This window comes from Anolis sagrei, chromosome 1, assembly GCF_037176765.1.
Source record: "Anolis sagrei isolate rAnoSag1 chromosome 1, rAnoSag1.mat, whole genome shotgun sequence".
Classification (NCBI taxonomy): domain Eukaryota; kingdom Metazoa; phylum Chordata; class Lepidosauria; order Squamata; family Dactyloidae; genus Anolis; species Anolis sagrei.
In genome coordinates, this window is record NC_090021.1 from 71,473,166 (window position 1) to 71,488,906 (window position 15,741).

Sequence of the window (15,741 nt, forward strand, 5' to 3'; positions counted from 1 at the left end):
CTGTATGGAAGGGCCCTGGGCTATCTGAGTCCACACTCAGGCCATGTGGGATTTCCTGCCTTGATATTCTGGGATATAGGGCTGTGTGGAAGGGTCCTTCTTCCGAGTGGCCAGCTGCCTGGGCAAACCCGAGCGTGTGTCTGCCGCAGTCCCTGTCCGAAGCAGAAACGTGGGGAGCCTGGAGGAGGAGGAGGACCACGAGGACAGGCCCGTAGCCAGGATTTCGATTGGGGGGGGGGGCTGAGTTTCGGGGGGGGGGCTGAGTCTAAGTGACAGAGGGTCTAGCCTAGCAAACCTTTTGATTCATTACCCCAATACCCTCATGCAAATGGGATATATTGAGTATGGTGATCAGATCATGATATGAATAAACATAACAGTTTAAATAATGCACCAGTAAGGCCTTTTCGCGAACCACCATGAGAATTTCGGGGGGGGGGGCTGAAGCCCCTCAAGCCCCCCCCCCCCCCCACATGCCTGCGCGAGGAGCACACGCGCCTCTCTCCCGCGAGACCCGGGGGCTTGGAAGGCCACCCTTGGCGCCTTAGCTGCCCCTCCAAAGCGGAACCCCTTCCGCCCCGTCCTCCTGGCCCTGGTGCTTCCCTCCCTCCAGGCGGCCTTCCTCCTTCCTCTCACCTGAGGGGCTTTGGGCGCCCCCTCCCCGCCCTCCCATCGACACAGGACGTGCCCCGGGTGTCTCTCGGCCTCCCGCTCCCACCCCTGCCCGCCCCCGCCTCCTTGGGCCTCCTCTCTAGCCCCCAGCCACCCGCTCCCTCCTTTCCTCGGAGTCTCCTCAGTCGCGGAGAAGGGAGGGGAGGGGGTCCTCCGTGAGTCACGCTGGGGAGAAGCGGGGAAACTCCAGCTGCTCCGCCGGGGCCAGCGCTGGGCCGAGAGGCGCATGCGCAGCCCGCCTCGCCGAAGCCTCTCCCCCCCCCCCCCGCCTTCCTTCCTTCCTCCCTCCCTTCCCTCCCTCCCTTCTCCCTCAATCTCGCTCTCTCTCTCTCTCGCTCTCTTTCCCTGCCGGCTGGGTGCTGAAGTTGGGCGGATGGCAGGCGAGCAGCAGCAGGAGCAGCTCCGTTAGCCGACCCGCGGCGCCCGCCTTCCTTTGCCTTGCCTTCCCCGTGGGCCTCCCTCCCCCGCGCCGGGAATCGTCCACGCGCAGGCAGCCAGGCGGGGGTGTGTGTGGGTAAGGCGGACCCTCCTCCCTTCCCCTTCCCCTTCCCCTTCCCCGCGCGGTCTCTCTCCCTCACGCCACCCGCGCCCTCCTCCTCCTCCTCCTTTCCCCGCATCCCTTGTCGTTGGCTTTCACTTCTTCCCAAGGCAGCAAACATGTCTGCTGTGGCAAAGAGAAAGGAATAGGCGCGAGGGGGGAAAAGATGGATGAGGGCAAGGCGGGGGACGGGCGGGGGGCAAGGCAGAGGGAGAAGAGACCCAAGGAGCGGGGAGGGCTTGCCAAAAGGAAGAGAGAGAGAAAGCGAGAGAGAGCGGGGGAGTAGAGGTGGGTGTTGCTTCTTGTCTCTGAAGATGGATGGAAGATAGAAGGAAGGAAGGAAGGAAGGAGGGAGAAGAGAGGAGAGGATGCGGGTGAGGGAGGCTCGGGGGGCGTCCGTGGCTTCCCCGCCGCCGAGGGAGCCCAATGCGTTTGCGCGCGTGTCCACGCCGCCGCCCCCCACCCGAGCCTCTCCCTCTCTCCCTCTCTCTCTCCCCCGCCCCGCCTTGCCTTTCAGCATCCTCCGCGGTGTGTGGAAAGTGTGTGGAAGACATGGCTGGGAGAGAGGGCTTCCCCGCGTCCTCTGCCTTCCGCCTGCCTCCTCCTCTGGGACGCTTCCCAGGAGAGAAGAAGCCACCGGGCCGGCTCCTTTCCCTCCCTTGTGCTGGCAAGGGAGGTGAGGTTCCCCTTGCCCTTTCCTCAGCAGAAAGGGGAACCTTCTTTTCTTCTGCAGTGCCTCCAGGGCTTCACCGGGTCCCCCTTCTCCTTTCTTCATCCAGTTGTAGAAGGAAGGGCATGGAGGTGCCAGAGAAAGGGTGCTTACAAAGCTCACAGAGCATCTCTTGGAAGGGCAGGGAAATGCCCAATCTCCCGCCAAGGGAATTCATCCTCAGTGGTATCTCTTGGAAAGGCAGGGAAGTGTCCAAGCTCTAGTCAAGGCAATTCATCCCAAGTTGCATCTCTTGGAAGGGCAGGGAAATGCACAGGCTCTGTACAAAGGGGATTCATCCCCAGTTGTATCTCTTGGAAGTGTCCAAGCTCCAGCCAAGGCAATTCATCCTCAGTTACATCTCCTAGAAGCAGGGCTGTAGCCAGAAAAAAATTTCGGGAGGGGTTGAAACTTCGGGGGGGGGGTTGAAATTTTGGGAGGGGGGTTGAAACCTGCCTCCTAGCTCACGCTGAAGCAAAGAGCACAGCAGGGGGCAGAGCAGCCTTCAATAGCCTGCAGCTCCGCCCTTGTCAACCACCTCCACCAAGTCTGGTCTCCTTAATGAGAGCATTCATCATCCCCCCCCCCCCCCCGCCAACTTGGTTGCTTCACTACTGTTCTGTCGCGCGCTGGGCCTGTAAATAATTGTCTTTAGAACAGGATGTGCAACCTTTGCCCAGCGGGAAGCCAGGGGGCCTAAAGAGAAGTTCTCAGAGGTTTCCATCACAAACAGTCTTTAGATGGCTTGAGAAGTACAACAAAGTATTTTACTAATGAACAATCAAACAGAAACTCCTCTTGTCTTCAGTAAAGTTAAGCAAATGATTCCAAGCTTTTAGGCAACTGGTGAATTCCTAATCTTGCCCACGAAGAACAGGCAACTGTCTTCAATAACTTCTTCTTTAAAGGAAAACCCCCTTTTTAACTTCTCCCAGGCTGACTGTAATCTAACCCTTACTGATGTGGGCTCCGCTACCGGGTCGAACTGCGTCTCAAACGTCGAGTGGACCTACCAGCAAGGCAGTAGATGTTCTCCAGCTAGAGTTCTTTGGTCTTTAGGGCTGTTTTCCTGGAAATTCTTTGGAGACTCTTAAGACCTTTCTCCCCTGGAAGGTCTTAAGGGTTGAAGCTTTTGTACAGGGGAAGCTTGCACACATCCTATACATAAGCTTACCTTGCTGAGACTAACTAAAAATGGCTCCCTTCCCAATTGCCCTGAGCAAGGGGCGGGACCAAAACTTAACAATGATGGACAGGTGACTTGCCCAATGACTGCAACCAAAGAAGCCACCTATCTGCAGAGTTCCTGAAACCTAGTGCCTAATACAAAGCAAATAAAGTTGGAGCTCCTGGTACAGCTGTACCAGAACAACTACATCGGCTATTGCTGCAAGTAATGACAGTGTGAATAAATTGCCAATATTTGCTTGAGATAGTGCTTGCAGTTCTGGAGGGACTCTTAATTTTTTGCATCTCATAGACTTAGCATGGGGATTTGGTTAACCAGTTAAAATTCATGAGTAAACCAGGTTTTTTAAAAAAAATCTGAAACATTTCGGGGGGGGGGGTTGAACCCCTAACCCCCCCCCCCCCCTCGCTACAGGCCTGCCTAGAAGGGCAGGGAAATGCCCAGCTTCTCTCTAAGGGAATTCATCCCCAGTTGCTTCTTGTCTCTGAGGATGGATGGAATAAGGAAGGAAGGGCAGGGAAGTGTCCAAGCTCAAACCAAGGCAATTCATCTCCAGTTGCATCTCCTGGAAAGGCAGGGAAATGCCCACTCTCTGTCCAAGGGGATTCATCCCCAGTTGTATCTCTTGGAAGGGCAGGGAAGTGGCCAAGGTCTAGTCAAGGCAATTAATCCCCAGTTGCATCTCTCTGTCCAAGGGGATTCATCCTCAGTTGTATCTCTTGGAGGGCAGGAAAGTGTCCTAGCTCTAGACAAGGCAATTCATCCCAAGTTGCATCTTCTGGAAGGGCAAGGAAATGCCCAGTCTCTATCCAAGGGAATTCATCCCCAGTTGTATTTCTTGGAAGGGCAGGGAAGTGTCCAAGCTCAAGTGAAGGCAATTCATCCTCAGTTACATCTCCTGGAAAGGCAGGGAAATACCCAGTCTCTGTCCAAGGGAATTCATCCTCAGTTGTATCTCTTGGAAGGGCAAGGAAATGTCCAATCTCTAACCTTCAGTTGCAGAAGGAGTGGAATGTGTTGTCTTCTCCTTCCTGGGGAAATTGCTGACTCCTAGTTATTGGCCTGTGTGCCAGGGAAGCACTGGTTTGGATGGAAGGGATCTTTTTTGTCTCCATATTTGTGGGGGTGTGGGGAGAGTAAAATCTGATACAGGATCAACACTAAGATCTGTTTAGCTTCTCTTGTTCCTTCCCCATTCCTGAGCCTGAAAAGGATTTTAGGCCAACGAAGGCAAAACCATTTTCTAAACTGGAATTCAGCAATTGTTGATTTTGATTTAAAAACAGCAGCAACAATACTTTGCTGTAACCTAATGAGATGCAAACATATCTTCTCAGTTTTCCTCGTGGCATGATTTAAAATTATTTTAGCAAGGAAGTTTCCATAGGGTACTGAGGGCCCTCCTGCCACACAAATAATGCCTGTTAAACTCAAAATTCAGTTACAATATATTTGTCAATAATATGCATGGCAGAATACCTAACAATGGTCTTTTCTAAACTTGCCCCTGGCAAGTATCTTGTCCGCTCAGAGTTTATTTATTCATTATAACCTTATTGCTGTGTATTCTCTCGATATAATCCACCTCATGTACATTGAAATGGGATTTTTAAGGCAATTATTGCCAAAGGGTTGTGATTACAGCATTCTCTGTTACCTAAGCTATGCACTGCTTTCCATTTCCTAGCCTCATTTTTCTTGTCAGTTCTGACAAGATCCTTTTGCTTATTTTCTCAGAAATAAGCCTCTTTGAGTTCAGTGAGATTTAGTTCGCACTAATACAGCCTCAATTCTGGACTTGGAATAAGGTATCATCTCCTGTAGTTATTATCAGAAGAAACAAACAAAGAAAGAAATGTGGGTTTAAGATGAGAAGGAGGTACATCTAGCGTAGGAGATACAGAATCCTAAGCTTCATTTACACAATAAGAATAACAACAGTAAACAACAGAGATTAAGATCTTCCTGGGAGGCCCTGTTTTCTGTCCCGCCATTGTCAGAGGCACAATTGGTGGGGACGAGAGACAGGGCCTTCTTGGTGATTGCTCCCTGGCTATGGAACTCCCTTCCTGGTGAGATCAGTTCGGCCCCCTCCCTCCTGTCCTTTAGAAGGATGGTAAAAACTTGGCTGTGGGACCAAGCTTTCAGGACAGGGCAGTAAAGCAGCAATAGGAAAGATGAGCAGGCAAATTAGATTTTACTTGGATGACTAGGACGGTTTTAAATGGGGCATTTTAATAATTTGATAAATGTTTTTTAATTTTTATTTATTGTATGTGAATGTGTGTCCCAGCATTTAATGTTTGCCATGTATATGCTGTGCTCCGCCCTGAGTCCCCTTCGGGGTGAGAAGGGCGGAATATAAATGTTTTAAATAAATAAATAAATAAATTAACAGTGGCCTCAGTCCAATTGCTAGTCCCAACTAAAATAGGTCCTTCAAATCAACAAGACATATATATAAGTGTTGGTGTACCATTCAGCGATTGCTGTTAGTGAGTTGACTCTAGGTCAGACTAACAATTGAATTTAGACCTCTGTCTTCCTGCTAATGTGGTTGAGCAAGCTGTTGTAATTCAGAAATGATAAAAATGTGCTCTGTACATGTTCAAAGGTGATCATATCCCAGTGTTGGAAATAGATTCAGAGTTGAATCATCTTGAGGTCTTCTTAGGCTAAATTCTATCCCTCTCCTTCTGTCAGAATGCTATAGGGGACAATGAAAACTCAAGCAACATGATTTTCCTGTTTGATATTTATCAAACTCACAAGTTCCTCTTGACTAAATGTATTTCTTACTGCTGGATACATACAATGAAGCCATTGAACAGACTGGGAAACTTTGTTGAAGGAAAGTATATAAAAGATGTTAACTGTATAGAATACTTTTAAATGCATCATATCAGAACAGTGGTACTCAACCTGTGGGCCCCCAGGTGTTCTGGTCTACAGCTCCTAGAAATCCCAGCCAGTTTACCAGCTGTTGGGATGTATGGGAGTTAAACAAAACATCTGGAGACCCACAGGTTGAGAACGACTATATTAGAGTGATTACAGTAGTTCTCACAGTCTTATGAACCAATCTTGTTGTCATGTGTTGCCAGTGGGGAATAGACTAATAATACATTTAATGCATTTTCTTGCTCATTTTACATTTGGCATAATTGACGGATTTAATCACTAACCAATTTATGGTCCCATTGTATCAATCCCCTAAAGTTTGTACACAGAGATGCGTGACCCACACAATCTCTTTGTTCATCTGGAGAGGCCCTAATCATGATCCCACCTGCATCGCAAGCACGATTGGTGGGGACGAGGGATAGGGCTTTCTCGGTGGTGGCCCCTCGACTCTGGAACTCTCTCCCTAAGGACATCAGGCAGGCCCCATTGCTGGCAATTTTTAGGAGGAGCTTGAAATTGTGGTTGTTCCAGTGTGCCTTCCCAGAATAAGGAAACTCCAAGCATTATGTCCCCAACACACATTATCAGAGATCCAGGATATCTCCATGCCCATCCCCCTCCAAACACCTGACCTCAATTTTAATTATTACATTTGGCCCTGCCATAGATTTTAATTGCGTTATTGTGTGTTGTTAATGTTATTGCCTTGTTTTTTTGAGTTATTTTGCTGTATTGTTGTTGTTGTTGTTTTTACTGTTGTATTTGGCCTCGGCCTCTTGTAAGCTGCACCGAGTCCTTCGGGAGATGGTAGTGGGGTACAAATAAAGGTTTATTATTATTATTATTATTATTATTATTATTATTATTCCCAATATTGGAAGCTGATTTAGAATACAGAAATGACTTGGACCCATTTTTCTTTGCCAGGGACAAATAATTTTCTTGAAATTGTTTCTGTGATTCTGATGGCGTAACTGCAGTGACATCTATCTCTATGTTTTATCTTTTAGCTACATTTTTAATTAAATACCCACATGTTTATCTCATAGGCATTGAGATGTGGTCCCTATGGTAGGACATGTTCAGATTCTCTTTTTTTCCTTCTTTAAAAATCTAACATGGAGTAGGGCAAGGGAAAAGGCAAAACAGACAGGTCTCTGCCACAAGGAATTTGTGAGGCTGGGAGCTGGTTCAAATTACTGTGTCTAGTGGTCCAGATGGGGCTTGTGACCTGACCATGCTGCATATGTTTTTGTCATCCTCTTTGGTCTCATTATTTGCCCATTGCTTTTCATACCCATTGTAAAAATGGTGAATTGGAAAAAATTCAGACTATAACGAAAGAACAATTAATTATACATATATAAATAATAGAATGTAGTCATATTTTAAGTAAGTCTTAACAAAATATGGTACATGTTGTTTATTCAGTGCACATACCGTTCTAAATAATATCTTGCAAACTTGTGCAATGAATCAGATCATCAATGTAAACATTCTTCACTCCTCTTCCTTTCTGTAGAACAGGGGCAATATTTCATCAGATCTCATAGCTGCTCTCTATGGCCTGGTATCTGGTTTACTGACCAGACCACACTTTTTCTTTTTGCTATCAGAGGGTAGTTATCAGAACCAAATTCATATTTGTTGTTGGTTGGAACTCTGGACCTTTCTTAGTTTGCCCTGCTGCAGTATTTGCAATTCAAGATGGCTTTCTTTAGGGACTGTCTGAATTCTAAGCAGTATAACAGCAAGAAGGCCAAAGTGTTGCCTTTGATGTCTCTTGGTATATTCTGCCCTTGGGGCTGGGATGCTTTTGCAGAAAAGTGAAATAGAGGAGAAAACAGGCTCTAGCCTCTGTAGAGACAGCAATATCTGAAAGGAACTTCTTGCTAGTGAGAACAGTTCAGCAATGTAAGCAATTGGCACACTGGTGAGATCGTGAGGTCTCCTTTGGATATTATCTAAAAGATGCTGGACAGCTGCCTGCTGAGGATGCCTTAGCTGGAAATCCTGCATGGAACAGGGTTTGGACCTACTGACCAATAGCATACCTCTATGATTCTGTGATTTTATGATCTGTAAAGAAAATTCAATAACCTTGTTTTTCCCCCAAACAACAACAGTCTAAAATAACGTATTGTCGAAGGCTTTCATGGCTGGAATCACTAGGTTCTTGTGGGTTTTTTCGGGCTATAGGGCCATGTTCTAGAGGCAACGTCAGGAGAAATGCCTCTATAACATGGCCCTATAGCCCGAAAAAACCCACAAGAACCTAGTCTAAAATAACCTTGATTGAATTAACTTTGGTTGTCTCCATTCCAAACTGGGGTATTCTAGAGCCCTTAGATATTTCAGGAATGACATTCCTTATTTCTTCTGTTCCTCTAACTTTTCTTTTTCATCTTAGTACTGTTTACTTTCCACTAAGTGTAGTAGATAAAATGTCAAGGATTCCCTGACTGGCTGGATTCCTTGATAGAGTTATCTTGGTGGTTTCACAGATATTTCTGAAGGTGTTTTGATATATTTGCTCTCAGAGGATGCTGGCATTCTGTCTTTTTGTTAGATCTCCCACAACTTTAATAGCATTTCAATATATTAAATTTTCAATTTTTACATTTTTAGGCTAAGAAAACTTTTCCTGTTGAATTTATTGGATAAATCAAATTACTTTCACTTGAACAAGATCTGCTTCTAGGATAAAATTGTTGTTATGTGTCTTCATGTTGACTCTGAGCATGTCCTGGGCAACATCCTTGTAGATGACCAATTCTCTCACACCAGAGGTGATTTGCAGTTTCTCAAGTCGGTCCTGACACACACACACACACACACACACAAATGTTTACTCTGAGTAACGATGATCCTACTAAAGAATCTTTGTTGCCTTTGCAACAAAATTCTCAACCAGTGGGTCCCCAGATGGTTTAGCCTCTAACTCCCAGAAATCCAAGCAGTTGATAAACTGACTGAGATTTCTGGGAGTTAAAGGCCAAAACACCCGGAGACCCATAGGGTTGAGAACGACTGCTCTAAGGTTTAGAGAGGGTATTTGCCCAATGTCACCCAGTGGGTTTCCATGGATGGTAATTGAACCCTGGTCTTTCAGACCCCTAGTTTCAACACTGAAGCCAGTATCCCATGCAGGATTTCCTCTGTAAAATTAGAGGATGTCTTCTAGTGTGGAGCTAGTATAGAAGAAAGACTGTGGCCTAAATTCTATTACTAGTTCCAGAGCAGATCCATTCAACCAGTGAAATTTATGTAAGTATTAATTTGCCATACAGATACTTGTAGTTGGTTTTAGGACCATAAAAGGTTCCCATTTTTGTTTTCCCTTTTTTGGATTTTTGACTTGCACACCACAAAACAACAAGTAAATCCAAATATAAATCCAGCATTAAGTTTCCTAGCTCACACATACTTTGATATGAATCTTATTTATAGCTTGCACCTGTGTATATCTACTGAGAAGTGAAATCTACTTAGTCCAATAATACTTACTTACAAGTAAGTGGGTATAAGATTGTAGCCTAAAATAGTGTAAATTATCCTTCCTGAACCTGATCATGTCTTCATGAGCTGAACAGCAACTTCTGTTACTCTCAGTTTGGAGTGGTAGATATTGTTGTCCAACACAAATGGACATCACCAGATTAGGAAAGACTGTGGTAACCTGTGTAAAAGTAAGTGTGTTCAACAATGGATCATTCATGTGAAATATGCAGATGTTCCTTTTTAGGAAGACTAATGTGTAAAGCAAAGCTTGTTCCCTACCAATCTTCTTCAAACTTTATTTCACTCCTTTTCACCTGATGCCATTCTCATCCCTAAAGTCTGAAACCAGGGAAAGATGTCTTAGTGGTCATTCTGTACAAGAAGAATCTAATATTATTAGACACAAATAAAAGTTCTCCAACCTGACTGTGTGACCTAGAGTCAGTCACTGTTTCTCAGTGTTGTTGTTAGGAGAAAGGGAAAAATCCATATATGTCATCTGGAGCAGCGCTAAGGACTGATTGGATGGAAATGAGTTAAAAATAGGTTCCACATTTGAGAAATTTATATTTTCCTGACCATCCATTGAACTAACAATTTATGTTGGTCTGTATTTGAGTCATTTATATACTTGACTATTTTGAGCTTGCATAAAAGAATGAATACTTGCTACAGATTCTTCTTGCTTTGGGAGAAAACAAATAGTTTTCTTTAGTACTCTCCCTGTATTTGAATATCCTAAATCAGGGGTCCTCAAACTAAGGCCCGGGGGCCGGATACAGCCCTCCAAGGTCATTTACCCGGCCCTCGCTCAGGGTCAACCTAAGTCTGAAATGACTTGAAAACACACAACAACAACAATCCTATCTTATCAGTCAAAAGCATGTCCACACTTCCAAGTAAAATGCTAATAAATTTATATTTATTTAAATTGTTCTTCATTTTAATTATTGTATTGTTTTTAAGTGTTTTTGCACTACAAATAAGATATATACAGTGTGCATAGGAATTAATTCATGGTTTTTTTTTTCAAATTATAATCCGGCCCTCCAACAGTTTGAGGGACTGCGACCTGGCCCTCTCTTTAAAAGGTTTGAGGACCCCTGTCCTAAAGGATTGTCAAGGAATTATTGTGCAGATGTAAAAAAAAATGTGTGTATGTAAAATATGCTTTATGGAGGTAAAAATGTTTTCTGCACAGGAAACACATTTTTGCCCAGAAAGCATGGTGTTTCTGAGGAAAACAACTCACATGTTTTTCCCAGATCAGGAATTCCTCCACAACACTTTGAGATTTTTAAATATTAGGAGAAACTACATGGAATTTTTGCTACTTTATAATTTTTCTTGACTAAGTTTTCCAACTGCCAGCAAACTAATTTTTCAACCTTAAAATTAATATGTCCAAATATTTCTTCAATGTGCCGTATTTACTTAGTTTTTGGCATTTCTTTATTTAAACTCACAAAAAGCACCTTAAATGGTTATTAATAATGAGTTTTAGTTTAAAAGCAAACTTTCATTCATCACTCAACAAAAACAAATACATTTGAATAATTATTAAAGCATAATAAAAGAAAAAGGCAGTGATAACATTGAACCAGTTAACATTTCTTCAATACTGAAGAGGCCACATTCCTTGCCTCCCTAAACAAAAATGTATTTGCCTGTATGCAGAAGAAAAAGATAGATGAAGCTGTCTTAGGTTCCTTTGGCAGAAACAACAATTATCTGGGAGCAACTACCAAGATGACCTTCTGGACAATCAGTTTCATGTCTTGAGCATGTGAGATCTACATTCTCACTTAGAAATAGGAAAGAGTAATCACTGTTCTTATGTATTTTGGCATTTAGTTTCCACAACAGCCAGTTAGTTCTTTTGATTGAGAAGTGGAACATGACTACAGTAAGGCTCTGATTGTCATATCCAGTCCTACATGCTGTTCAATATCTACATGCAACTTCAGTGATAGGTCATCCAGAATTTTGGAGTTCAGATTCATTAGTTTGGCTAGCCTTTCCCATCCCAGTATGATGATGGACAAACTGTTCTACCTCTCCTTTCTATTCAATTCCAAGAACACCATTTCTGCACAATACCAATATTACTGTAAGTCATGAAGTGGATGATGGGAAAGAAATGGAAAATCCAGACAAGACAGAGGTGCTTCTAGTCAGTTGAAAGTCTGATCCAGGAGTAAGGATTCAGACTATGTTAGATGGTGTTACACTTTCACTGTGCGGCTTGGATGTGCTCCTGGACTCAGAAATGATTTTGAATGTCTAGGTTTCAGCTGTAGCCTGGAGTACATTTGTACAGTTAGAACTAATCTGCCAACTGCATCCATTCCTTGAGAAGTCAGAGCTGGCTATGGAGACATTTGCCTTGATCACATCCTGTTAGACTACTATAATGTACTTTATATGGGGCTTTCTTTGGAAACTGTTTAGAAACACCAGGCTGTTGACTGGGACAGGATGCAGGGATCATATAACTTGAAACCATTTTGGTTGCCTTTTACTGCATTTTCTAATTTATGAGTTCTGAAGTTTATTTATCCGAATCAAACAAAGTATTCCAAGTGTAGTAACAATAGATGTATATAAAGTCTCTTGGATGTTGACAATTTATTTTTAATTTCTTTCATTGTCATCTTATTTGTCATTTCACAGCAAATGCATACTAAATTAATGTTCTCATTGTCAGAACTCTAGTATCTCTTTACTAATCAGCCATCAGCAGGCCTTCATTAGTATGCATGTGAAGGTAGATATGTACGTATGAATGAATATACCATTTATTTATTTATTGTTCTCTGTTTGCCTCACTTTACTGTTGCTTACATTGATTTATGTTTGCCATGTTTGATGACCTGTAACTGACAGCTTGCAATTAAAAGGCAGAATGGTAAAGTGGTTAGAGTTGTGGCATTCGAGTGGAGTATCTTGTATTTGAATCTCCGCTTGCCAAAAAGCTTGTGGGGAGACTTTGAACCAGCCATCATTTCCTAAGCAGTCATATCTAACAAAGTCTTTGTGGACTGAAAGTGAAAGACCATGGATTGTATATTATACAAATGTGAGTAATAAAATCATAGTGAGTAATATAATCAGAGTGATCGTATTCTGTAATAATATGAACTGACTCCCCTCCCTAGGCATGTAATAAGAGTTACATAATGCATGCATTGTATATGCTAGGTAACATAGGGCTATCAGCTTCTGTGGCTACAACAATGACATTGTTTGCAGCAAATGAAACTTTACATGAAATGGAGAAAAGCAACAATGCAGCAGCCGTTAGATACTGGTAATATGTATTGCAATGGTTGAAGAACCTTCTGATGATAGTGGATGACTATTTCAGCTTCTATACATACTTGTTCATGGCAGAAAAATGTTTGGGAGATTAATGCTTCAGAAGTCAATATATCGGTGTTTAGCATTGGTTTTAAATTCTAGAAAAACATTAGAAATTTGGAATTGTAGGAGGAACTTCTAGCAGGAAGGATAAAAAAGAGAGATTTAGCCATAATTTCACCTGGATTTTGATTTGGTGATCCTTTTCCCCTTGTTGTGGTTCCAAATCTGAATCCCTTCATCTGTTCTTTACACTGAAAGTGAAATCCATATTAGTGCCAATGAGTGCTTTTCCTATAGTGCACACACACATAAATTATGCTTACTCAAGCAGCCTCTAGGGTTTGGTTTATGTTGTTATCATCATTACAGGTAAATTGGTCTATCTACCAAATACATAAACTATATCTGCTGATACGCCTTCTTCTACAAACATATTTCACGTGCAGGAACCCTGTCCTTTTTTAAACTTTGGCTACCCTAACAGGTCAGGAAAGTGTCATACAAGCCATTCTAGTAAACAGATACCCAATTACTGATACTGTTGTTGTGAAATAGGATTGAGTTGTGTAGGCTACATTGAGAGCATTACTAAACTGCCGTGAATGCTTGAACAACTAGAGGATGAAGGAAGGAAGATTTCTGAAGAATAACCGAACTTGGCTTCCGTTATCTTTTTAACTTTTGATCCCGGTTGGGGGGAAAAGCGGGGGGGGGGGGGGAATGCAACTCACACATGCACAAATCTTGAAACTATAATGTTTACATACAATGGCATTAATCGTACAAGCATTGTTTGGCATCCTCTAGTAGTGTACACACACATAAATTCATTTTATTCCTGTATATGTCTTAGGGAGGAGGTACTTGTGAAGTTCGATACTCTCCTCCACCTTCTAAATGGTAAAAGTCTTCCTGTACAAGAACTCACAGTTTTGATGGTTCTTGAGTATTTTCCTATCATTTCACAAACAATTATGTCAAAGCTATGGTTGATCTCTGGAATGAAAAAATGGCCAAGGCAGTAGCCCTATTGCTCCTAATGGTCATTCCTTCCTGAGTGGAGCTAATCTAGTCCCTGTTTTCAAGGGCAATTAAAGTAATGTGGCGACTAGAGTGATGTTGGCAAAAAACTTGGAGTGAGCTTGACTTCTCAGTGGCTGCCCCTAGGCTCTGGAACAGGAGTACTATATTCATTGTCAACAAGGGCCACATCTGCCTTATGATTATCTTCAAAGGGCCACTGAATCCATGGAGGACCAACTGTCCTTTTTAAAAACATATCAATTTATTCTTTTTAGTTTTTATCCATTTTTTACCCAATGTCAGTCCCTGGATATTATTGAATGACAACTCTCATCATATTTGATTATCCACTCTGCAGACTTGGGATAATGGGAATTGCAATCCAACAGCACTTTTGGTGGGGAAAAGGTTAAAGGACATTTTAAAGTTAGACATCATATCCACAGGTGTTATATCTCAATGCAAACTACACTATCCTGACTAAACAGAACATTGCAGCCTTCGAGATATTCCTGTATACCAATTTCCATCAGCTCTAGTCATAATGTCTCATGATGAGAAAGACAAGATCCCTCCAACATCTGGAGGGCCACATCAAATGACATGGTGGGATGGATTTGGCCCGCAGGCCATGACACATATGCTCAAGGACAGGCATGGGCAAACTTTGGTTCTCCAGGTATTTTGGACTTCAACTCACAGAAATCCTAGCTAGCTTACTGGCTGTTAGAAATTGTGGGAGTTAAAGTCCAAAACACCTGGAGAGTCAAAGTTTGCCCATACCTTCTCTAGAACTTCCTTCCTAAGGACAGAATGGCTTCCTCTTTGCTATTTTTATGTTAATAGGCAATTTTTTTTATATAAAAATTGGCACGCTCTTGATAATTGATTTTTTTAAGAAAAGGCTTTCAAGAGGATACTGTAATGTTTTAATTGTACCTTTATCATTTTAATTATTTTAATTTTTTATGGTTTGCTTTTATTTTTATATTGATCATACATATGTTTTGGTTGTGTGGTAATAATTTCAATATGTAAGCTGGAACACCCGGTGGCACAATGAGTTAAACCCTTGTTCTGGCAGGACTGCTGACTGACGTTGGCAGTTCAAATCTGAGAAATGGGTTGTGCTCCCATCTCAGCTCTGTGTGAGAGAAGCCTCCCACAGGATGGTTGTAGAGATGTGTTTATTATAAAGTGTTATTTATAATGTGTTTAAACTGTATTTATAATGTTTATTATAAAGTGTTATTTATAATGTGTTTAAAACTGTATTTATGTATTACATTTATTGCCATGGCCTAGCTGTGAGGGATAGGTTGCCATGGTAACAAGACAAGGCAGAAGAGGAGGTGGGCGGAGCTAAAGGAGTAAAAGGTTTGAAAGTGGCAGTTAAGCTCCAGTCCGGTGGAGGAGACCCGGAGAAGAGCAGAGCCAGTTAAGGGCTCTGGGAAATAGCAGAGTCAAGAAAGGACTCTGGGAAAAGTAGTTTTGTCCGGTGGAAGAGACCCAGGGAAGAGGAGAGCTAGTTAGGGCTCTGGGTTGTGAAGCTGTGAGAATTCAGTAGTTCCTAGAATTTGTGAATATTTCTTCAGCAAGAGAGCTGAAGGTGTTACCTTGTTAGATTGCTTAGGTTAAAAGAATCTAACAGAGGGGGTTTAAAGGATCGCCAGTAAGGAAAGACTGGTGATCAGTGGTTTGTTCCGAGTATAGGGCAAACAGTGTGGACATTCACAATAGGGAACTCTGAAGTAGTATAAGCACTTCACTAAAGAAGAAGTTTGTAGAATTGTATCATCAGAAGCATGTATCTCAAACCAGCCATTTTGTAACATCAAGCCT

The 15,741-nt window shown here is 42.9% G+C and overlaps 1 protein-coding gene across 2 annotated transcripts in view; it reads left to right on the forward strand.

Moving 5' to 3' along the window:
* The first annotated feature begins 1,102 nt into the window (after window positions 1-1,102).
* RGS17 (regulator of G protein signaling 17) overlaps window positions 1,103-15,741 on the forward strand; it is a 63,498-nt gene continuing 48,859 nt past the window's right edge. For both annotated transcript variants that reach the window (XM_067465963.1, XM_067465970.1), the window contains exon 1: window positions 1,103-1,186. The gene's annotated coding sequence lies outside the window, so the exon portion shown is untranslated. The remainder of the gene's footprint in view (window positions 1,187-15,741) is intronic.